Below are 10,187 nucleotides of genomic sequence, written 5' to 3' on the forward strand. Positions count from 1 at the left end.
TTGAATTTTATATTTTGAAAATGAATTGATTTGCTTTGAAACGGCATTTTATCCTTTAAAAATTCAGCTCTCGAATAATTTCAGTTTCACTTCTCACCATTCAGTTTCAGTTCTACAATTCAATTTCAGTTCCAAAATTCAGTTTTTTGGAACTTACATCCGGTTCCGGTTCAAGCGCAGATTAATAGAACTACGTTTTACTAGCGGACCAAAAGTGTTACTGACGGGAATCTACAGCATCTTGAGCTGAATTAAGACTTCAGAAGTCATTCGTCATGTCGAATGACCAGTGGATAAACTCTCTTTTTTTTTTTTTTTTTTTTTTTTTTTTTTGTCCCGTTTGGATCTTTAGCCATCAGAATTGTTGTCTTAAGGCCAAGATAGATGCCAAGCGGGTTTATTTTACCAAGTGGATCATCATGGCCTTGCCATATTGGTCCATTTGATTGACCTTTATTATAATTATGAATTTATTTTATTTTCAGTTGCTACAAACGGGACAGACATGACTGGGGGATAGGACAGGGAGAAAGAATGAAAGAAAGAGAGGGAGAGAGAGAAAACCAAAGGGGAGAGGAGACGGTGAGAAGGGGGGGAAGAAAGAAAACAAACAAACAAACAAACAAACAAAACACCTGGGTCACCTGTATGGAGAAAAAAAACAGAAGAGAAAGCAAACAACAAAGAGCAACATAATAAAAAAAACAGCACCATCACAATAAACTAGCTAGCAGTAGATATCAGTAGATACTAAATGATAAACGATATTGTGCAGCACGCAAGATAGACAGCGCACAATGTGCTTTGAGGCAGCAGCCAAGAAAGCTGTAGTCCGCGTCTGTGAATACTCGTGTGTACACCTGTGTGGATCAGCATGCTTGCATTCCAAAGGTTTCTCCATGTAACGATCTGCTAGACGGTGTGGGGAGCCACAGCCCCGTCCTCCAGGGTATGAAGCAGGTATGGAGGAGATCAAGACTCCAGACATCCAGAGGCCCCCAGAACACAAGAGACCAAGGAAGACCAACAGAGGGGCAGCCGCGCCACTGTCCCAGTAAGAGCTGAGGAGAGTCCCAGATGAGGGCTCACTCAGCAGCCGCGGAGCAGAAGCCGGGGGGGGGGGTTGCAGTGACGTGCCCGTGAGCTCCGCCGGCAGCCAGCTGTGCCTGAGTGACCGAGCCCCAGGCCGAGAGGCCGGGGGCACCCCACCTCCGAAGTGGCCAGAGCGAGCCCCAGGCTCCAGGCCCCGATAAGCGGCCGCCAAGGAGTGAGCCGGTGTGTACCCGGACGCCCACCCCCAGACACAAAGAACCACCAACGCACCGATACCTGAGGGAGTCCGCCACTGGCAGGGGAAGTGGTGGTGGGTGGAGATAGGCCTCCAAACCTTGGAGGGCCTGAGATGTCCCCAGAGAGGTGGCGTCCAATACCCAACCTGACATATAGACACAGACATACAGGCACACACATATACAAACATCCATTCCCACCCTCATGCTCTCATATGCACTTACTCCACACTCAATTAACGTGGAGACAGACAAAAAGAGACGCTGTACACACGATCACACTCCCCAAGCGTACTCTACGAACCGGGTCTAGGTACCCTTGCCCCTGGAGGGGGGAACTGCACCCAGACCCGGGTGGTGTTACCCTTTTCCCTGCGGAGGGGAGAGGCAGACTGCCCCGACTCGGCAGCAGCAGGGAGGCCCCACATTCCAGACCCCAATCGGACGGCCAACTCCTCCTCCCAGACCCCCCGCTCCGACAGGCTGCAGAGAACAGGGGTGTGTGAAGACTCCAAACCTCTCTCCGCCCGCTCATATGTAGTGTTGATGCATGTGTGTTCTAAGGTGCATTTAAAACCCAGGAGGGCATGGAGCTCAATGTCTATGTGTATTTAAAATTGAGAGGTGGGCAACGACGCCAGGGGTGAGGTTGTACACCCTGATGGTCTTTCGGATTCCGTGTAGCGTGCCCACCCCCAAGATCCTATATGTATGTGTAATGAGAGTGTGAGTAATGTGAATGTCTAAGTTGTGGGATAAAATTGAGGCACAGGCAGCCAGAAGGGGACAGAGGGGGGGATGCCTCCCCTGCACCCTGGTGACACACCTTTACCCCAAGGCCCTGCATGTGTGGGTGATTGTGGTGGAGCGGGAAGAGGGAGGCAGCTGGAGATGGAGAGGGAAGGAAGGGAGGAGCAAGTGACCCCTCCCTGGGGCCAGCTCCCCCGCTGACCCCAGTAGGCACCCCCATACTCTGCAACCCGCCAGGGAAAGGGGGCCCAGGCCCATCCAGACCGGGGCCCAGTTCAGCAGCGCTGCCCGGCCCCACAGAGCCCGGGATAGCCCCCCCGACCCCAGAAAACTGCACCCACCCCGTCATCCACTCATCTTCCAGACTACACAAGACAATAGACGCCCAGGCTGAGATCTTCCTCCACCTCTCCAATATCTCCCCCTCCTGCAGAGTGAGTTCCTGAAGAGAGGAGACCTCCTGCAAGATGTAACAGCCTCCCCCACCAGTTGAAGAGCTCCCAGGTGGCTCGATGCACTGGCGGCACCCCGCGCCAGGACTGGGGCCCCACACAACCACCTGCCCACAACCCCGGTGACACACCAACCAGGACCCAAGCCCCCAAGGCCCAGCCAGGGCCCCAGCCCAGAGACGGAGCACCCCCAGAACCCCACGCCCGTCCCGGACCCACCCAGGGGCAGCCAGGCTACCAGGTCAGTAAACCACGTCCATCAGCACAGACCCTCCCCTAGCCCCGCTGCACGCAGCCACGAGGAAACCATCACCTAAGAGCCAACAGAGCCCTTAATAGGCCATGACCGCAACCTCGGGTTGAGCCCTCCAAGGAAGATGATCCTGGGGAATCCCCCAATGCCCCAAGCCTGTCCCTACCCCCACACCAATCACAACAGCGAAGGTGGGTCCAAACTATGACCCCCCCCCACCCCCACTAGGTGATGGAGCTGATCAAAGGAGCCCAGAGCAATTGATCTGATGTGGTGGCAGAGGCTGTATCAAGACTAATGTAATCTAATAGATAATTTCTATATTGGTTAGAATTAAGATTATTTTTATTTTTCCAGTTCATGAGGACTGTTTTCTTGGCTACGCATAGGGCAGTGAAAACCATATGGGCTATATTCTATTCTGTAGTGACATTATCTAAGCTGCCCAACAAACACACTAAAGGAGAAGTTGGAATGCTACATTTCAGACACTTCGATAAGTCTTCACATATCTCGCGCCAAAACTTCTGAACTGGTGGACAGAACCAAAGAGCGTGAATATAATTGTCTCGTGAATTGGAGGAGGAGCTCAGCGAGCCGGTGGAGCTCAGCGAGCCGGGGGAGCCAGCGCCGCAGCCGGAGGAGCTCGGCGAGCCGGGGGAGCCCGCGCCGCAGCCGAAGGAGCTCGGCGAGCCGGAGCAGGAGATCGGCGAGCAGGAGGAGCTCAGCGAGCCTGTGGAGCCCGCGTTGCCACCGGGGGAGCTCGGAGGTCCGGAGGGACCCGCTCGGCCAGAACTGGAGGTTGGTGTGCTGGAGGGACCTCCACGTCTAGCACGCCACCCTCGTCTAGTGCGCCCTCCGCGCCATCCACGTCCAGCGCGTCCACTATTAGAGCACTTCGCTCTTGCACTGCAGGCCTACTTGTTGTTCCTAGGGTATTTAAAAGTAGAATGGGAGGGAGAGCCTTCAGTTTTCAAGCCCCTCTTCTGTGGAACCAGCTTCCAGTTTGGATTCAGGAGACAGACACTATCTCTACTTTCAAGATTAGGCTTAAAACTTTCCTTTTTGCTAAAGCATATAGTTAGGGCTGGACCAGGTGACCCTGAATCCTCCCTTAGTTATGCTGCAATAGACGTAGGCTGCCAGGGGATTCCCATGATGCATTGAGTTTTTCCTTTCCAGTCACCTTTCTCATTCACTATGTGTTAATAGACCTCTCTGCATTGAATCATATCTGTTATTAATCTCTGTCTCTCTTACACAGCATGTCTTTGTCCTGTTTTCCTTCTCCCACCCCAACCGGTCGCAGCAGATGGCCGCCCCTCCCTGAGCCTGGTTCTGCTGGAGGTTTCTTCCTGTTAAAAGGGAGTTTTTCTTTCCCACTGTCGCCAAAGTGCTTGCTCATAGGGGGTCATATGATTGTTGGGCTTTTCTCTGTATCTACCGTACAATATAAAGCACCTTGAGGCGACTTTTGTTGTGATTTGGCGCTATATAAATAAAAATGAATTGAATTGAAATTGAAAAGGGTAACATCTCCTGGGTCTAGGGGCAGATCCCCCCTCTGGGGGCGAGGGCACCTGGACCTGGGGTATAGAGTATTTTTTGGGAGTGTGAATGTGTGTATAGTGTCCATTTCTGTTAATATGTATGCATCAGGGTGGGAATGCACGTTCGTGTCTGTGTGTGCCTGTTTGTCTGTGTCTATATGTCAGGTCGGGTCTTAGACTCCACTTCTCTGGGAACATCTCAGGCCCTCCCAGGTATGGGCGCCCTCAGGCATAGGTGCGTTGGTGGTTCTTGGTGTCCGGGGCTGGGTGCTCAGTTATGTACCGACTCACTCCCGGTGGCTGCTTGGCGGGGGCCGGGTGCCCGTGGCTCAGTCGGGCAACTTCCAGGGGCTGGGGGGCCCTTGAACCTCGGACCTCTGGGCCTGGGACTTGGTCCACTCTGGCATGGCTGGCTGCTGGCAGAGCCCGCAGGCACGTCACTGCAGCTCCCTGCAGCTTCTGCACCATGGCTGCTGGGTGACCCCACGTCTGGGGCTCTCCTCAGTTGTTTCCATGAGGGTGGCAGGGTTGTTGGTCCTACGTTGGTTCTCCTTGGGCTCTTGCGCTGTGGGGGCCTGTGGATGTCTGGGGCCTGGATCTCCTCCATGCATGCTTCATGCCCTGGGGGACAGGGCTATGGCCCCCTATACCCTTTAGCAGATCGTTACATTGAGAAACCTTTTGAATACAAGTGCGCTCATCCACACAGCTGTGCACACAGGTGTTCACTGTTCATAGACACAAACCACACCTTTCTTGGCTGCTACCTCAAAGCACATTGTGCGCTGTCGGTCCTGCGTGCTGCAAAACAACATTCAATATTTAGTATTTACTGTTATTTACACTTAGTTAGATTAATGCGATGGTGTTGTGTTTATTAAGTTGCTCTCTTTTTTTTGTTTGTTTTCTCTTTGTTTTTTTCTCTCAACAGGTGATCTGGGAGATTTTTTTTTCTTTTTAAGTGCCCTTTCTCACTGTCCCTCTTCTCCTGTTTTTCTTTTCCTTCATCTTTCTTTCTCCCGTTACTATCCCCCAGCCATGTCTGTCTCGTCTGTAACAACTGAAAATAAAATAAAACAAATAATAACAACAAAGGTCGATCAAATGGACCAATACGGCAAGGCCGTGATGATCCACTTGGTAAAGTAAATCCATCCACAAGCATATAATAGTTATTTTCTGTTTCCCCGTGAACTAAACCAACCACATGAATTATTCCGAGTCTATGTAGGCTATAAATCAACTCCAACCTGATCGACGAACCATATATCATACTCTGTCATCCACAGGGGAAACTAAGCCTCCCCAATCATCAACTCTTCTTCTAGGCAGCCCAGGAAAAATAACGTGGATTTTCCCATAAATTCTCTCGGTTTCCACTGAAACAAAATATTATGGCACACCAACATTTACTGTGGAAATTCTCACTCTTCTAAATAACTGTGCTGTGCCAGAACTTGGGCTAAGCCTTCTCGCAGTTCTACACAATCAACCCGAAACTCTGGTTCGGTTAAAATCTCTGCTCTAAAAAATCAAACTCTCTATCTGATGTTTCACAACAAACCAACACCTCCACAGGCTCCCCATGAGTGACAGGTGTCAGCAAAATAGTAAAGATAAAACCAGTTAATGTGCTAGAATCAAACGTCCGATAGGGGAACCTTTCCTCCATTCACTGTGCAGAATCCTCTGGTTTTTTTTTTTACAAGGAAACACACTCAAATAATTCTATAACTTCTCTGCAATCAGGAGGACGCTCACTCCTTCATTTATTACTACGTTTCTGGTTTGATCAACGTGCCTGTTACGTTAAACTTAAAGGGGGAAGTGGCCGTCCCCAAATGTTAACTATGCACTTTCTTAACCTGAAAAAGAGAAAGGAAAAAGAGACTTCAAAGCCTCTCACACAGCCTGCAGGCAGCGGCACTTAGATCACTTCAGACGGTTTCTTACGTCACTGTTTTCAACTTTAACTCGTGGATCACAGCTGATCCGGATATGGAGCGGCGGAGCTCCCCTCAGACGCTACTAGTCGTTTTCTGATTCGGCAACGCGTAATCTACCCTGTCTATTGATACTGAATTTCAAACTCATTAAATGCACGCTCGCAGATGGAAGAAAATGCCCTCTCTGCCTTCTGTACATTACCAAGCACCTAAATATAAGGAAACACCGGAACAAAAAGCTAGGTAAGTCTGACTGTCTTATTTCTGCAGCCACTGTAAAACCACAAGGTGTTTCTTCTGTTTCACCACAACATATACATTTCATGTAAAGAAGATCCCCTGTACGTCAATATTCAATTTGGCACGATCCCGAAATGAGCATGCCTTTCTCTGGGTACGGATGAAACTACTACAGCCCCTGCAGCATTATTATCAAAGTTACCTCAACACATAAACCTTGACTTGCTTCAAACTCAGTTTACTGTTCCCCTCAAGCTCACGGCTGGCTTGAGTCTGTTAAATCATATGTCAACTCCTCGGACCTCTGCGTCCGGTATTACTCTTTTCTCACAAATAAGTGTCTCTCAAAATGATCCTCTGATCATAACCTATTTTAAAACCAAGGTCCCAAGTCTTGGTAGATGGTCAATCTCCACCTACTGGACGTCTCCAGTAGGGAGGGGGTCTGCACCCCTGAACTTGACACTTATTAAACCTTAAACTGACCAATAACTCTTATATTCTCTTATTCTTTAATCACACATTGGTCTCTTTTCTCTCTTATTTCCTTAAAACAACATCTCGAGTTACTTTTAGCTCAGTACTGTTTCTTACGAGTCGACCTTGAATGCAACACTACTTAATACTTTCACTTTTACTCAGGCAAAACTCAAAACAGAGATCAACGAGTAACTGCTTGACTACATTTTTAGAATTATAATCCAATACAGCACAATTTCAGTTTAAGAGGTTTGTGCTCACCTTTTTATGTGGGCCCACAGTAGTCAAGAAATCACCCGAGACGTCTGCCCGTCTGACCACTAAAGCCGGCTCGACCACCGTGGAAGTAACCCCACTAGCACTCTACAATTGCCCGCATCCTCCACCAAAGCTGTCGCGAAATCAATCAATGTAGAGCAGTGTCACAAACCACGGAGGCCCCAGAAAAGTGCAATCAAACGATGAGTTTATTAACAGCCCGGAGAAAACATCAACATATGTCTTCTGACCAAAATACATGTTGTGGACACTTATAAAGCAGTGGGGTACACGCCCCCCCATGGCGTCAATGACAGATTAAAATAGGTTCCAGACATTAGTCACAGTTAATCGTACATTTTTAATAGCTATAAGCAGACATAGAACTTCTCTTTTCTATAACACCTTCCATACAAGGTAGTAAACTTCAAGCCCTCAGGGTCTCTGAGGCTAATTATTGACTCTGATCATCTGTTACCAAGTAGAAGAAAATATAGTAAGACACCAAATGAGTTAAGGCCTCAGGCCAGACACATTCCTAGATTATATGTATTATATGTACTGTAAGCATGCATCGCAGTTATCCTTCTATGTTCTAGTTTCCCTCAGCATGTATCACCTGGACAGTCATGCCAGTGAAGCTTAAGACCCTTAATTAACCGAACATCAACTCAAAATAAGCACAGATATGCAATGTGTATAAAATATTTCTAACCGTACTTATAATAAAAGTTAACATAATGGAAGGATCCTCAAATGGACATCTTCAATAAACAACTGTAATGCAGTATCAATACTGTGAGAAATATTATTAGATGAAATAATGCTGTAAAGAATGTTATTAATGCAGTTATAATGATGCAGATTATATGGCAGCAATAAAATAATTTCTGTATCTCCGCAGTATCTTTGTTGTCCTTCAGACAACAATTCTGACGGTTAAAGAACCAAACAGTACTTCAATGCCAATGTCTCCTTTTTAGTTCAAGGTTTGTTTTCAATGCCAATTTTTAGTTTCTACACCAAAATTAACCATCACTGTGGTGTTGTTCTTTAACATGTGTTTATAAGTAAATGAAGGATTTAAAAATATGCAAAACAGTTACATAAGATTTCTAAATTATTAACTTCTTTATGTGGCTTAGACACAGAGTTGGAGATATAAATGAAGTGAAGCTCGCACACAAGAATTTCACTCACATGTACTGTACCAGTGTACCCGCACATGTGATGTGACAATAAAAGTGATTTGATTTGATTTAAATGCCTTATATAAGGTCTTATACTATTAAAGAGGACAGTTTGAAAAGTAAGTGGGTGTCGTTGCTATGTTCACTGCTACACTTGCATGCCTTGTGAAGATACATCCACTCACCAGCCACTTTGTAAGCTGCACTTGTTCCAACTCATTGTTTATGTAAATATCTAGTCAGCCAATCACATGTCAGCAGTGTGAAGCATTTAGGCATGTAGACATGGTCAAGTTGATTTGCTTAAGTTGCTGAGTATCAGAATAAAGAAGAAAGGTGACTGAAGTGACTTTGAACATGGCATGGTTGTTCATGCGAGATGGCTGGTCTAAGTATTTTAGAAACTGCTGATTTACTGGAATTTTTTTTACACATTCTACCACACAGCCATCTCTAGAGTTCACACAGAATAGTCTGAAAAAAGGAAGGCAATTTCGGTACATTTGATCGACATTTGTTGTTATTATTTAATTTATTTGATTTTCAGTTGTTACAGATGGGACAGACATGGCTGGGGGATAGGAAAGGGAGAAACAAAGATGAAGGAACAAAAAAACAGAGGGGAAGGGGGACAGTGAGAACAAACACTTAAAAAGAAAAAAAAAGAGAGCAACATAATAAACCCAGCACCATCGTATTAATCTAGCTAACAGTAAATAACAGTAAATACTAAATATTGCATGTTGTTGTGCAGCATGCAGGACCGAGAGCGCACAATGTGCTTTGAGGCAGCAGCCAAGAAAGGTGTAGTTTGTGTCTGTGAACACCCGTGTGCACACCTGTGTGAGCACAGCTTGTATTCAAAAGGGTTCTCCACGTAACGATCTATGGGGAGCCATAGCCCCATCCCCCAGGGCATGAAGCATGCATGGAGGAGATCCAGGCCCCAGACCCCAACACCTCCGCCCCGATGGCTAATAGAGAACGGGGGGGTGTAAAGACCCCATACCTACCTCCTCCCCCACATGTGTAGTGTTGCTGCGTGTTGTACTAAAGTGAATTTAAAACACGGGAGGGCATTTTGCTTTCTGCCAGAGAGCAGCAGTTGTCAGCACAGCCCCTCCCGAGGAGCCTCAATGTCTACATGCATTTAAAATTGAGAGGTGGTCACCGGCACCAGAGGTGAGGTTGAATTCAGACCGTCCTCTGGTCTGTGTATCAAGTATTGTTTCAACGCCTACCTGAGTATTGTTGCTGGCCATGTCCATTCTCTTTAGAACCATCCTGCTTTAACTAGGACAATGTGCCACCTCCCAAAGCTCAAATCAACTCAAACTGGTAACCAAAATCTAAACGTGGGCCAAAGAATAGTGGCTGGTGAGTGTATTCCACCTCCGGCCGTCGGGTAATAATATATCGGGTCAACTTTAATTAGAGTACAAAGAAATATGAATTGTCATTTTGTTTTGTTTTTTCATATTTCTATACAACCTTGGATACGTTTGTCTGTCAACTTCTGGTGCCCTGCAGCCCAGCCTCTGCAGGCCTTGGGTATTATTCAACTATAATTATTAGCACTAGCATTAGAGATGAACTAAGTTAGGCTTGTGTGTTATTCCCCTCCAGTATCTCAGCTTTTTTCTTATCTCTCTCATTCTAATGACCACAATATGAACATATGGGGGTCTTTTGTTGAAGCTGAAACCTCATCTCCTGTATTTTATCCTGTTAGGTTGCACTGCCCTGAGTGAATTTGCATCTGATCGTGACTTTTCATTT

The 10,187-nt window shown here is 46.9% G+C and overlaps 1 long non-coding RNA gene across 1 annotated transcript; it reads left to right on the top strand.

Moving 5' to 3' along the window:
• Positions 1-5,218: 5,218 nt before the first annotated feature.
• On the top strand, positions 5,219-7,530 carry LOC120721605. Its single transcript, XR_005693204.1, has 2 exons — positions 5,219-6,483; positions 7,242-7,530. It is a non-coding gene; the product is annotated as an uncharacterized LOC120721605 (long non-coding RNA).
• Positions 7,531-10,187: the final 2,657 nt, after the last annotated feature.

This window comes from Simochromis diagramma, unplaced genomic scaffold, assembly GCF_900408965.1.
Source record: "Simochromis diagramma unplaced genomic scaffold, fSimDia1.1 OVJJ01000603.1, whole genome shotgun sequence".
Taxonomy (NCBI): Eukaryota; Metazoa; Chordata; class Actinopteri; order Cichliformes; family Cichlidae; genus Simochromis; species Simochromis diagramma.